Below are 13,064 nucleotides of genomic sequence, written 5' to 3'. Positions count from 1 at the left end.
AGCTTTTTTTTTTTTAAAAAAAAAAAACAAACATTTACCTATTAGGTATATTTATTAAAATTTACTCTCTTTATTTATTTTCAAACGTCTCATTTGCTTTTTGAGTACTGTTTATCAACCACATTTAATTTATAATTAATTTGGATAAAATTACTGCAAGTAAATCAAGAGATATATATAACTCAACATTCCCAACCTATAAGGTAAGTAACTAATTCTATTGAAAACCCATTAAACTCATCGTTTGTAAAGTAATTCTCTTGTATTTACTCTTGTGTAGAAGAACATTTATTAAGGTTTCACGAGGTCAACAACTAGTCAAGTCCCTCCAAGCTAAGGCCACAATGCATTTGGAATTAGGCTTCATAGATACTTGACTTAAATTTTTGTTGAATTGAATGCCCTCCGATCCATGAAGGTTCTTGTTATTTGTGTAGATTAGGTTATTGAAGTGATTTCATTGCAAGGAGATCTAGATAGTAAAGACAACCTTAGTACTAATCAAGCTTAGTACTAAATAATTGTTTCCAACCCTTGATTGGAATAATTATATTAACCTCTATCACCATTCGTCTATTCATCAGAGGAGTATAATATCGACTATAATATCTTTATTATTTGTTCATTTGAATGTTCAGACAAGTAAATTTCGAGTATAATATCTTTTATCAAGTTATTTTTTATTTTTAAGTAAACATAATATTTCAGATTCAATAAGGTTATTTTCAATTTCGATTAATTGGATGAATTTCAGTAATTTATGCAAATATGCCCAAATGAGATGCAACCGTTTTAATTGTATATAAAAAAGGCCTTTAGAGGCGCATTCATATCTTTCACATCACTAATTATTCAAACGTTTGGATGATCAGTTTATCAATTATTAAGAGCTTGTGAACATACTAGTAGAAAATATTATAGTAATATGTTTTTACTTGGTGCATCAGATCTTTATAATTTCTTCGTTACATTATACTTGCTATATTTTACTATTTATGTAATTTAATACGTAATTTTGATTATTTGTATCTTAAGTTATACTTAACTAAAAATTATAAAAATTTGATATTATAAAAGTATTCGATTAGATGATTCAAAAAAGATCTCACTTGATTATATTTTTTCTAATACTTTAGTCACAACATATAAATAAGCTCGAAAGATAAATAGTGTCAATAGTCCTTATATAGCAACTATTTCAGAACGGAAAAAGTAAGTTTTATTTTATATGCTATATTTTTTTAAAGTTTATTTTATGTAATTTAATTTTTTTTAATTTGATCATTTATATAATAAAATAGCTTAACTGAAAATTAGTAAAAATTGATAATAAAAAAATATACGATTAAACGATTCAAACAAGAATTCACTTGATTATATTATTCTTACAAATTAACCGTAATGTATAATATTGAAAACTAAATAGTAGCAATAAATCTAACCTAGTGAGTGCTTCTCGAGAGTAAGTACTGATAAGTGCAATTATTTGCACTTATTATAGTTTTTTACTACAATATAATTTGCTTTTAGTGGGATATATTTGATGACATTTAATTTAAATGTAACTACTTCAAAATTCTAATAGTATATATAGTGGGTTTAACGACATTTATTAGACCCTTTAGCAGCATACTAAAAAATCACACTAAATCTTTTCGTGATATAGGATTTAGTGACATTTCTCATAAATGTCACTATAGGCTATACCGCTATAGTAACAATTACATATGTCACTAAAGGCCAAATAAAGTGTCACTAAATCACTTTATAGTGGAATTTAAAATAAAAACCAACAATTATTACACTAAAAATATAACTCAGTAGCAATATTTTAATGCCACTAAATTCAATGTCGTAAAAAGTTAAATTTTTTGTAGTGTTTATATGCTCATTTTCGGACGTTTAGTGGTGATTTAGGGTCCTTTTGTAGCTTATTTGCTCAAATTGGTACTTCGTAGCCAATTCGTGAGAAAATGAGTTAATTATGACATATTTGAGTTATTCTTGTGTATTGTATGGCAAATCGTTTATGTAGGACTTCAAAGAAGAATCAAACTGTTGAAAATACCAAGCCATGTGAATAAAGTCAAGCAAGAGTACCAAAGCTCAAGTTATGAAGGTAATATAATGTCCACCATGTTAAGCCGAGTCGACTGAGGTGTGCTCTAAAGCCTCTGTGACTTGGTGGTAATTGAAGAAAAAGACATTATTTTCCAGAAGTAAACGCCGACTCGGCGTGAGTAGAAGGACAGGCACCTTCGACTCGACAGTTGCTGTTGACAAAATGCCCATTTTTTCAGAGCCTGAAGCCGACTCGGCGTCAGCGGTTGCCTCGTTTTCATGGAAGCCGACTTGGTGGTATGTCGACAAGCAACACGTGCTTATTTTGCGGCGATTTTTCATTATGTTTTAGGTTAATTTTTCATGTGTAGTATAAATAAGCCCTCAAACCCTGATTTAGGGCTCCTCCTCTAGACTCTCTTTTACTCTTTTCATTACTCTTAGCTTTTATTTCATCCTCTAATTTGGATATTCATTAAGCTCTCCATTAATCTTCCTTGAGAATTGTAAGTCTCCCTTAGTATTTAATTTTCCTCGCACTTAATTTCTTCTACTAGTTTTAATCCTTCATTAGTAAACCTTAATTACTTTATTAATTATCCTTTAATAAGAATTAGTCTTGTTCATCATTATTTGTCTTTTGATTCATTGTTGTATTTCTTATTGTTCAATTATTGATTCTCTTGTAAGTTTCAATATTATCACATTTATTTATGTTTAGTACACTACAAATAAGTATCGAAATAGTGATGAAAAAATAGCGAGGGGGCGGGTTGGTCGCCCCTGGCGACGGCTAGAATCGACGCAAAAAGGAAAAGCAAATTGGCGACGGGCAATGTCGTCGCCCATCCTTCGCCGCGCCTATTTAATTTTTTAATTTTTTTTAAATGTTTACCGACGGGGATGTCGGTCGCCAAGTAGTCGCCACGAAGCCAGCATTTTTATAAATTTTTTTTTAACATATGGCGACGGGCTTGTTGGTCGCTAAGTAGTCGCGAATATGATTTTTTTTTTATTTTGAATTCGTTGGCGACATTTCTTCGCCAATGTTTTATCAATTTGAATTTCAAAATGTGGCGATGGATTTGTGATCCCCGTTTTATCAATTTGAATTAATTTTTTTTATTTAATTAGTACATATTTTATTTCATTTGTTATTTACTTGAGTTTTTTATATTTTTTTATTGTTTTATATTTTATTTTTATTGTCATTAATTTTCCTTAATAATTGTTATTAGAATAATTATATTATTATCATATATTGTTATTTTCATGAATTGTTTTATATATTTTTATTTTCATTAACTTACTTTACTAATCAGTTGAATAATTATATTATTATATTATATTTAGGTGTTAAAAATGAATTTTAGTGTGTTTCCAGATGGTGCATGATATTTGTGCTATTGTGAACAAAGTGTTACCAGAAGAGAATACGATGGTAAACAGTTTCTACGAAACGAAAAAACAAATAGCTGCCCTTGGATTACCCGTTGGGAAGATAGATTTTTGTCCAAACGGATGTTTGATATATTGGGGGAATAATGCGAATGCAACTTGCTGTTATATTTGTGAAACTAGTTGCCGCCAATTCGATGGTTATTTGGATACGTATCATCTTAAGGCCTTTATTTATGGTTTTCACAATAAGTAATGAGTAGATCCATTTTCTAGGGTTAGGGTTTGAACCTTTAATTCATGTATGATTTGATTATTCGAAGTGTCTATAAAATTAGGACTAAAGTGATTCAATGTGCTAATATCCCTAAATTAAATATGCTTTTGTTGACTAATCAATAGAATTAGTGTGTGAGATTAAGATCAAATTTGATTTAGTTTTAATCCGTATTTTTATCGCATATTTAGTTTATTAGTTAGGCAATCAATTAACTATTTTTCTCTTCAAGCAATTAAGTTAATAGAGATTAGCAAGTTCCTTATCCCGACTTTCATGTGTTCGATCCGCATATACACGTACACCGTGCACTTGCAGTTAAATAAAATTTGCACATCAAATACTCAAATAACAAAACAAAAAAATTTAAATAATACCATATTAAGGAATTAATTTAACTAAAAACTTATAACAAAAAAACTCGATCAAATACTTAAATTGGTGATTAAAGCCGATTATATGTTTTATGCCTAATCGGTTATAAGCAAGGTGTAGACGTAAAATTGTCATTTGTTGTTAGTAGTTGAACCAAATGACGTGCAATTTCTTGTACATGCATTCATATTCTACAAGTGGGGAGTATCCACTAGCTAGCTAGACCTATGTAGGTAGTACTATATTATCAGATCCAGTAAGTTGCATTGTTCAATTCATACAACATCATCACATATTTCATGTTTTCATATCCTATAGTGGTCCTCATGTAATCTCTTCCTATATGTAATGTATCAATAATCAACGCATTATAGTCAAACTTATTGACAATTTCATTTCACGCACATTCTTAATTACTCCCTTCATTCTGAAATACTTACATTTAATTGTGATGTATTATATAAAAAAATATCAATATCAGTATCAAATATAATGGAACATAAATAGTGGTTATTTTTTCCTCCCTTTTCACAATATTCTGATTTAAAAAAAAAAAACATATCGACAGCCTCCATTGAATTGCATCAGAGAAACTGAATAGTGGTTTCATATTATTTTGGCACTTTTGTTTTGGTTAGTTTGTTTCATAGTAAGAGTAATTGGGCTTCTGTTTGCAGAAGAGTAATTGGGTCTTATATAATTTCAATTTCTTGAATTTGCAAACAGCAGGCGTAGTTAAGTGATTTGTTTTGGTTTCTTTATTGAAGGATTTGGTTTATTTGGTTTGTTTTCATTATTAAGGGTTTTGGTGCTTCGCCATACATGGCGTAAATCCTCTGTCTGTTTATCTACAACAGTAACAATAATATTTTTATCCACAATTCAAAGTAGGTGTAAGTGTAATTTTTTTTTGAGCATCATTAATTTGTGTTTTGGCCGATTGGTATTTATTCGACAAGTTTAAGGTATTTTATCTTCTCCTTTTCATTTATCATGGCAACACATTTTGTGCGTGAAACACAAATACCTCGTGTGATAGCTTTGGTATCACATCCTCACAATGACGATGTTGCTTATGGCCAACATTTTAATGACATTCTGCCTGGGATACCGAAAGTACAATAGCAACATTTTCGTGAATGGCATGGTAACTCTTCAACAAGCGATTCTCGCAATCGTGTAAATGGTAGTACTTCTTATTGGCTTATTGATTCGGAAGCTTCCCATCATGTTACTGGTAATTTTGATTTGTTGAGCAATATTCATGTTGTTACCAATTGTCCGATTGGGCTTCCAGATGGTAAGCAGGTTGATAATTGTGAAAGGTTTTCTGTGGGGCATCGAAATTTTCTTGCAACTATTGCCGCAGCTTCAGAACCTCAATCCTTTAAGGCGGCCATGAAAGACCCCGGTTGGCAAGAAGCTATGCAGCTAGAAATTCAAGCATTAGAAAACAATGGTACTGGTGTGTGACAGATCTTCCTCCATGGAAGAAAGCTCTTGGTAGTCGATGGGTCTATAAAATTAAATACAACTCAGATGGTAGTGTGAAGCGCCTTAACGATCAGTTGGTTGTGTTTGGCAACCATCAGGTTGAAGGGATTGATTACTCAGATACCTTTGCTCCAGTAGCGAAGATGACTACCATACGTGTTTTTCTAGCTGTAGCTGCTACTGAAAATTGGGAATTGCACCAAATGGATGTCCACAATGCTTTTCTGCATGGAGATTTGTCTAAAGAACTGTATATGAAAATGCCACATGGTTTTCACAGTGCTAAGCCTGGTAAGGTATGTTGGTTGCAGAAATCTCTTTATGGCTTGAAACAAGCACTCAGATGTTGGTTTGCTAAGTTGGCTACTTCTCTTCGAAATTATGGTTTCTGGCAATCTTATTCAAATTATTCTCTTTTCACTTATCATAAAGGTCTTGTTCAGCTTAATATTCTCATTTATGTAGTTGATTTAATTATCTCTGGGAATAATTCCGCTGCTCTTACTGTTTTGAAACAATATTTGTGTTCATGCTTTCATAAGAAGGATCTTGGTGTACTTAAATATTTTCTGGGTATTGAAGTTGCCAGAAATCCAAAGGGTATTTATTTGTGTCAAAGGAAGTATGCTCTTGATATCATTGCTGAATCGGGTAATCTTGGCTCGAAACCCATTCTTTTTCCTATGGAGCAAAATCATAAGTTGGCAACTTCTACTAGTCCTCTTCTTGATAAAGGTGAGCAGTATCGCAGGTTAGGTGGTTGACTTATTTATCTATCTATTACTAGACCTGATTTGGCTTATTCTGTACACATACTTTCTCAATTTTTTGGCACTCCACGTCGCGATCATTGGGATGCTACTATTCAAGTGATTCGATATCTTAAAAGAATGTCCTAGTCAAGGCATTCTTCTTCGTTCGGATTGTGATCTATCTTTAAGTGGATGGTGTGATTCAGATTGAGCTAGTTGTCCTCTTACTCGTTGCTCATTATGGGGTAGGCTAGTTTTCTTTGGACATTCTCCCATTTCGTGGAAAACCAAAAAGCAAGTTACAGTCTCTAGATCATCAGCCGAAGCAGAGTATAGGTCTATGGTTGTCGTGACTTGGGAACTTAAATGGCTCAAAGGTTTGCTTAGTAGTTTGGGAGTGCATCATCCGAAAGCGATGTCTTTGCTTTGTGATAGTCAATCTGCTCTCTACATTGTTCAAAATCCAGTATTTCATGAGCGCACCAAACATATTGAAATTGATTGTCACTTCGTGCGAAATGCCATTCAAGATGATATCATTAGTCCTTCTCATGTTCCTTCTACTACAAAACTTGCTGATATTTTCACTAAGGCTTTGGGACAAGTTCAGTTTTCTTTTCTTCTTTGTAAGTTGGGCATTTGTAATTTGGATGCTCCTACTTGAGGGAGGGTGTTAGATTTTATTATGTGTTTGGGCCTATTGTTTATATTAGTAAGGGGCTCTATGTATTAGGGTTTCCTTCCACACTTGTATAAATACCTTTCTTATGAGTATTAACCAGATAAGGGGTTTTAGTTTTCTCTACATGATATCAGAGTCGATGGTTTGATCAAAAAAATTAAAAAAATGGTAGGTATGAAAAGAATGACGTTCTTACCGAATTGATTACTCCCACATGCGAACTTGACTGAGGTTCGCATGTGGGGGGGGGGGGGGGGGGGGGGGGGGGTGTTGGGATGGTTTATCCCACATCGACAAACAAAAGATGGTGTGGCACACTTTATAAGTTATTGGAGCCCTTTTTCCCATCGCCATACGGTTTTGGGATGGTATATATCTCCTTGGCTTATGAAGTGTGTACACCTCCTGTTTCTCCGTTAATATGTTGACATTCGCAATAAGTCCAGCCTAATTTAACAAATAGTACTTTATAAAGTAACATTTATTATGTGAAAAAATATTTAACTTGAATAAAACCTTAATAATTAGGAGAGGAATTCGAATGAAGTGAATCAATCTTGCAGGCCGCTTGTGAATTTGGAATACTAACTTCAAACATTTTTTTTGAAAAAAAAATGTTAAAGCAAGTGCCAATAATCTTAGTGATGACGTTCACTTTAAACATATAGTCGAACATGCTTTGTCTTGTACTTTAGAGAGGGTCGATAAAGATGTGTCGAATATAGGTGGTTTAAGATTTGGAACGGTTGATGAGAGTTGTTTGATCAAAGCAACAAGAAGAGAGGCTGACTGTGTGTGGCTCGAACAACCGCTCGTTCGAGCAAAGAGTGGCTCGACCGGTCGAGCAGGGGTGGCTCGGTCGAGTAACATGTCGAGCGAAGTGTGCAGAACAGGTCAGTAGCTTCTCTGGAAGCTCGCTCGACCGAGCGAGGTAGTGGCTCGGGTCGAGCGGAAGATTAAAGGTATACATTGGATTCTGTTTTGGTCAGAATTTCTGTGTAGTCATTGAATAAGAGGATTACTTCCTGTTTAATGTAATGTTTATTGTGATGTTTATTACTATGGTTAATTGTCATAGTTAATTGGGTTGTTAAATGTGGTTTATGGTGATTTATGAGGGAATACTAAGAGTGATGAATATCTTGGCTATAAATAGGATTCATCACTCATAGTAACACACACCAAAAACACACATATTGTTGAGAGGGCTATTGCATTGTTAGAAACTTGAGAGTGTTCTTACTTTGCTTTAGTATTTGTGGTCTTGAGAGATTGTTCTCAAGACAAGGGAGTTTATTATACTTGTAATTGTTGAATTCATTATAATAAACTACATTTGAGGGGGAGGTATTCAAGATACCTTATAAACACTTGTGTTCTCATTTTGCATTATATTTTTCATTTGTTTTTCTTTGTTGAACCTCTTTGAGGCTTGCGCTTTCAATTGGTATCAGAGCGGGAGTGCGTCTTGGGCTATTTGGAGTGTGAAAGTGAGGTTAAAAGAACAAGAAAGACACAATGACTGATGGGAAAAGCTTCTCTATTCAATTGTTTGATGGAAGAATTAATTTTTCCATATGGAAGAGTTCGGTGGAAGATTTTTTGGTGCAGCAAGGCATCGATGATGCGCTATTGAAGGAGAAACCAAATAATGTAGAAGCAGCAAGATGGACAAAAATGAGAAAGAAGGCGGTAAGCACAATCCGGCTTGCCATTGCACCTGAAATCAAGTATCACTACTTGAAAGAGACCGATCCCGGTGAGTTGTTGGAAAAATTACAAGCGGTGTATGCTTCCAAATCCCTTACTAATAAACTTTGCTTGAGGTGGGAGTTGTATCAACTTATGAAGGATGAAGATACAACAATGCAAGACCATATTAACACGTTTAACAAGTTGGTGTGCCAATTGTTAAATGCGGATGAAAAATTGACCGATGAAGAACAAGCTCTATTACTTTTGGCTTCACTTCCCAAGGACTATAGAAACATAGTCCAAAACATTGCTCATAGGTAGGGATTCTATCACTCTTGATCAAGCATTGGCGGCATTGAGAGAGAATGATAGGTTCATGGTGAGAAGAGAGGGGGAAGAAAAGAAGGATGTTGGGGAGGGCTTGTTTAGTGAAGGTTCTAATAGGGGAAGAACCAAAGAAAAGGGATATCAAGGAAGGGGTAAGTCTCAAGGGAGGGGTGACCTTAGTAACAAAGAGTGTTACTATTGTAAGAAAAAGGGGCACATACAAATGATGTGTAAGGAATTTAAGGAAGACCTTAAGAGAATGAGAAACTTAAGGGATAATGGAAGAATTGAGAGTGAGAATAGCGGGAATGCCGCTCTAGGCTTTATTGATGATGATGATGACTATGATGGGGCTCTACTAGTTGATGGGGGAGTGGTTCATAGTAAGGAATGGGTAATAGACTCCGGTTGCTCATTCCACATTTGTTGTGAAAAAGGAAAATTTACTAAGCTTAGTTATGGGGATTATGGCCTTGTTACTTTACCAAATGATGAAAAGGTGAAAGTAGAAGGTATTGGTGAGGTTATTATTGAGACTCATGGAGGTGTCAAGAGAAGACTTGGTGATGTAAGGTATGTACCTAAGTTTGAGAGGAACCTTATTTCATTAGGTAGACTTGAGAGTAAAGGATGCACTTTCAAAGCAAGTGGAGGGGTTTTGAAAGTCATTAGAAGGAGCATGGTGCTCATGAAGGGAGTAAGGAGTAAGAGGAACTTGTATGAGTTACAAGTTAATTGTGGTAGCCTAGGCCACAAAAGTGTTGGTGATGGTGTGTTTGGGTCAAAGAGAGTTACTTTTGAGGAGGATAAGAATATTGGACTTGAGGGGGAGATTGTTAAAGCAAGTGTCAATAATCTTAGTGATGACGTTCACTTTAAACATATAGTCGAACGTGCTTTGTCTTGTACTTTAGAGAGGGTCGATAAAGTTGTGTCGAATATGGGTGGTTTAAGGTTTGGAACGGTTGATGAGAGTTGTTTGATCAAAGCAACAAGAAGAGAGGCTGACTGTGTGTGGCTCGAACAACCGCTCGGTCGAGCAAAGAGTGGCTCGACCGGTCGAGCGGGGTGGCTCGGTCGAGCAATATGTGCAGAATAAGTCAGTAGCTTCTCTGGAAGCTCGCTCGACCGAGCGAGGTAGTGGCTCGGGTCGAGCGGAAGTTCAGCAGACTACTTTGGATTATGTTTTTGGTCAGAATGTGAAGTGACTATGCAATTATTTCGTGCATTACTCTATTGTTTATTGTAATGTTTATTGTCATAGTTAATTAGGTTGTTACATGTGAGTTTATGGTGATTTATGAGGGAATACTAAGAGTGATGAATATCTTGGCCATAAATAGGAATCATCACTCATAGTAACACACACCACAAACACACATATTTTTGAGAGGGCTATTGCATTGTTAGAAACTTGAGAGTGTTCTTACTTTGCTTTAGTATTAGTGGTCTTGAGAGATTGTTCTCAAGAAAAGGGAGTTTATTATACTTATAATTGTTGAATTCATTATAATAAACTACATTTGAGGGGGAGGTATTCATGATACCTCATAAACACTTGTGTTCTCATTTTGCATTATATTTTTCATTTGTTTTTCTTTGTTGAACCTCTTTGAGGCTTACGCTTTCAGTAGATGGAAGGAAAAGAATTAAAGGAGTAGAAAATTGTGGAATGACGTTTCCCTTATTTGAATATCAAAAGAAGAGGGAAGAAACAGAAGAAAATAAATTGGAGGGAATAATTAGAGCTTCAATGTATAACTAAAAAGTGTTAACTATATACTGACAATAGATTAGCTATATTTTGACAATCAAAGCCTAAGCTATATTTTGACAATCAGAGCGAAATCAGCAAGCAATAAACAATCATCAGCAGCACACAGCCAAACAGCCTTAGTTCAGAGATCATGAAGCATAACCTTAATCCTAAAGTCCAACATAATAGATTTAATCAGAGCTAAGCATACTCAAGCATTATTTAAGTTTGTGTCAAATATTCCACCTTTTGACATCATTCAAAAAGAATTGGAGCAATCAAAACCACAACACTAAGCATATAGACATAGTCAAAGAGAGAATGAGGATGCACAAAGTAAAAAAGCAGTAACAATGAATGCAAACAAGATCAGCTATGATTAATCGTCACAGATAGTTAGTAGCATAAAAGAAGTAGTTCATAGTATGAAGTAGATAAACAGTACCCCAGCTGGTACAATTGAAAAGCAAGAAAAGATTGTTTGATGATAGTGATGGTTGCAACAAATAAGAAAATATTATGAGTATCAGGAGAAATTAAGATGCAGGAGCTTCTTCATCTATATATTCTGTTTCCACCTCTACTGTGTTGAGCTTGGCCCCTAAACGCTCTTCCATTAGGTCCATTTAAGCAGAGAGTGAGGCTATGGAGACACGAATTTCATCCTTAAAAACAAGGAAGCTTGTCTGCAATTCTGTGAGTTTTAGGAGAATGGAGGATAGAGGGGCTGTAGGAACTGTAGTGTCACCTAAACCTAGATTTGGTGATGTGTGTACTGGTGGTGCTGACGATGGTATAGATGACTGTGGTGGTGAAGATGGTTGAATTGGTGATTGTGGTGGTGAAGAAAAATTATGGAATGATGGTGTGGCAGGTTTAGGTGAGGAAGGATGGCTTGGTTCAGCTGTTGTATATGAGGTTGAGTCATCATCAATAATAACAACAGGTTTCTTTCCTTTGGAAGCTAGCCTACGACTCTTCCTAAGGTTTGAACCAAGTAAAGAACTCTCCTCATCTTTCTTTTCTTCTTCCTCCACAGCATCCTCCACAGGTTCCTTCTCAACTTCCCCCTTACATGAATTTTCCTCCTGTTCCTCTTCAGAATGCCCCTCTGCCTTCTCAGTGGCAGAGGGAACAGGCTCCTGTTCCTCCTTATTTACTTCCTCCTCCTCAACTTTTTCTTCAATTTCTTCTTCATTGGAGCCCTCAGATTGTTCAAAAACATTCTCAAGAGTCCCATTTTCATTTAATCTTAGATGCAAGTTATTCAAACACTTAACACCTACTTTGTTGTTTGGACCCATGGGATAATTTGGACCATCAAGAGGAACACCCAACTTCATAAATATCCAAGTTAAAAATCCACCATATCCTACCACATTACGCTTAAAAATACAATCATTCAAGTGACAAATCATCAAAGAGGGAAAATTAATCTTGATGTTATTAGCCATACAATATATTAACGTAGCATCCCTTAAACTAACCTCAATTCTTTTAGATGTGCGAGGCAGAATAAATCGTCTTGCTATATTGTATAACAGCTTGTGCATTGGTGACAACACATTGTGACTAACCTTTCCTCTTTTCTCTTTTATCCCTAGAAACTTCCAAACTAACTTCTCATTTATCCAAGAAAAATTGATTTTTGATCTAACAACATATATATCAAATCCAGTGGAGGGAACACCTAACCATCCTCCTAAAATCAAACTATTAAATTCAATTTTAATTCCCTTAACAACACTAGTACAAACGCCATGGTCAAAAGAAAAGTTTGAAGCAAACTCGCGCATCAAGTTGGGATACATTGGATTACAGCAGTGTTCTGTCATTAAAGATTCCCAAAATTGATTTTGCAAAATGGCGTGAAATTGAGGAAAGAAATTGGATTCATACCATTGTTTGTCTAGCCCGAAACCAACAATCATTTCTTTACTGTAGCATCTCTTTTTCTCTTTGAGCTTTCATGCACTTCAGAAACATCCGGGGTTTCCTGTTGCTTTCTTGATGAGGACTCAGTTTCGGTAATGAGAGGTGTTGGATGAATGATTTGTAGAGGTTTGGGTTGTTTCATTTTGGGTGTTTGGTTCTTGGTTTTCATGGTGGTTTGAAGAATCAAGAAAAGGAAAAGCAAGATTGAAGGCGGATTTTGGGGTTGAGTGAATTGTAATTGAGGATGACGTGAGAGAGTGATTATAATGAGTATGAAGGGACGTTTGCTTTACTTGATTAGGTGTTTCATAT

The sequence above is a fragment of the Amaranthus tricolor genome, chromosome 15 (genome assembly GCF_026212465.1).
Source record: "Amaranthus tricolor cultivar Red isolate AtriRed21 chromosome 15, ASM2621246v1, whole genome shotgun sequence".
NCBI classification, from domain to species: Eukaryota; Viridiplantae; Streptophyta; class Magnoliopsida; order Caryophyllales; family Amaranthaceae; genus Amaranthus; species Amaranthus tricolor.
This window is presented reverse-complemented; position numbering follows the sequence as displayed.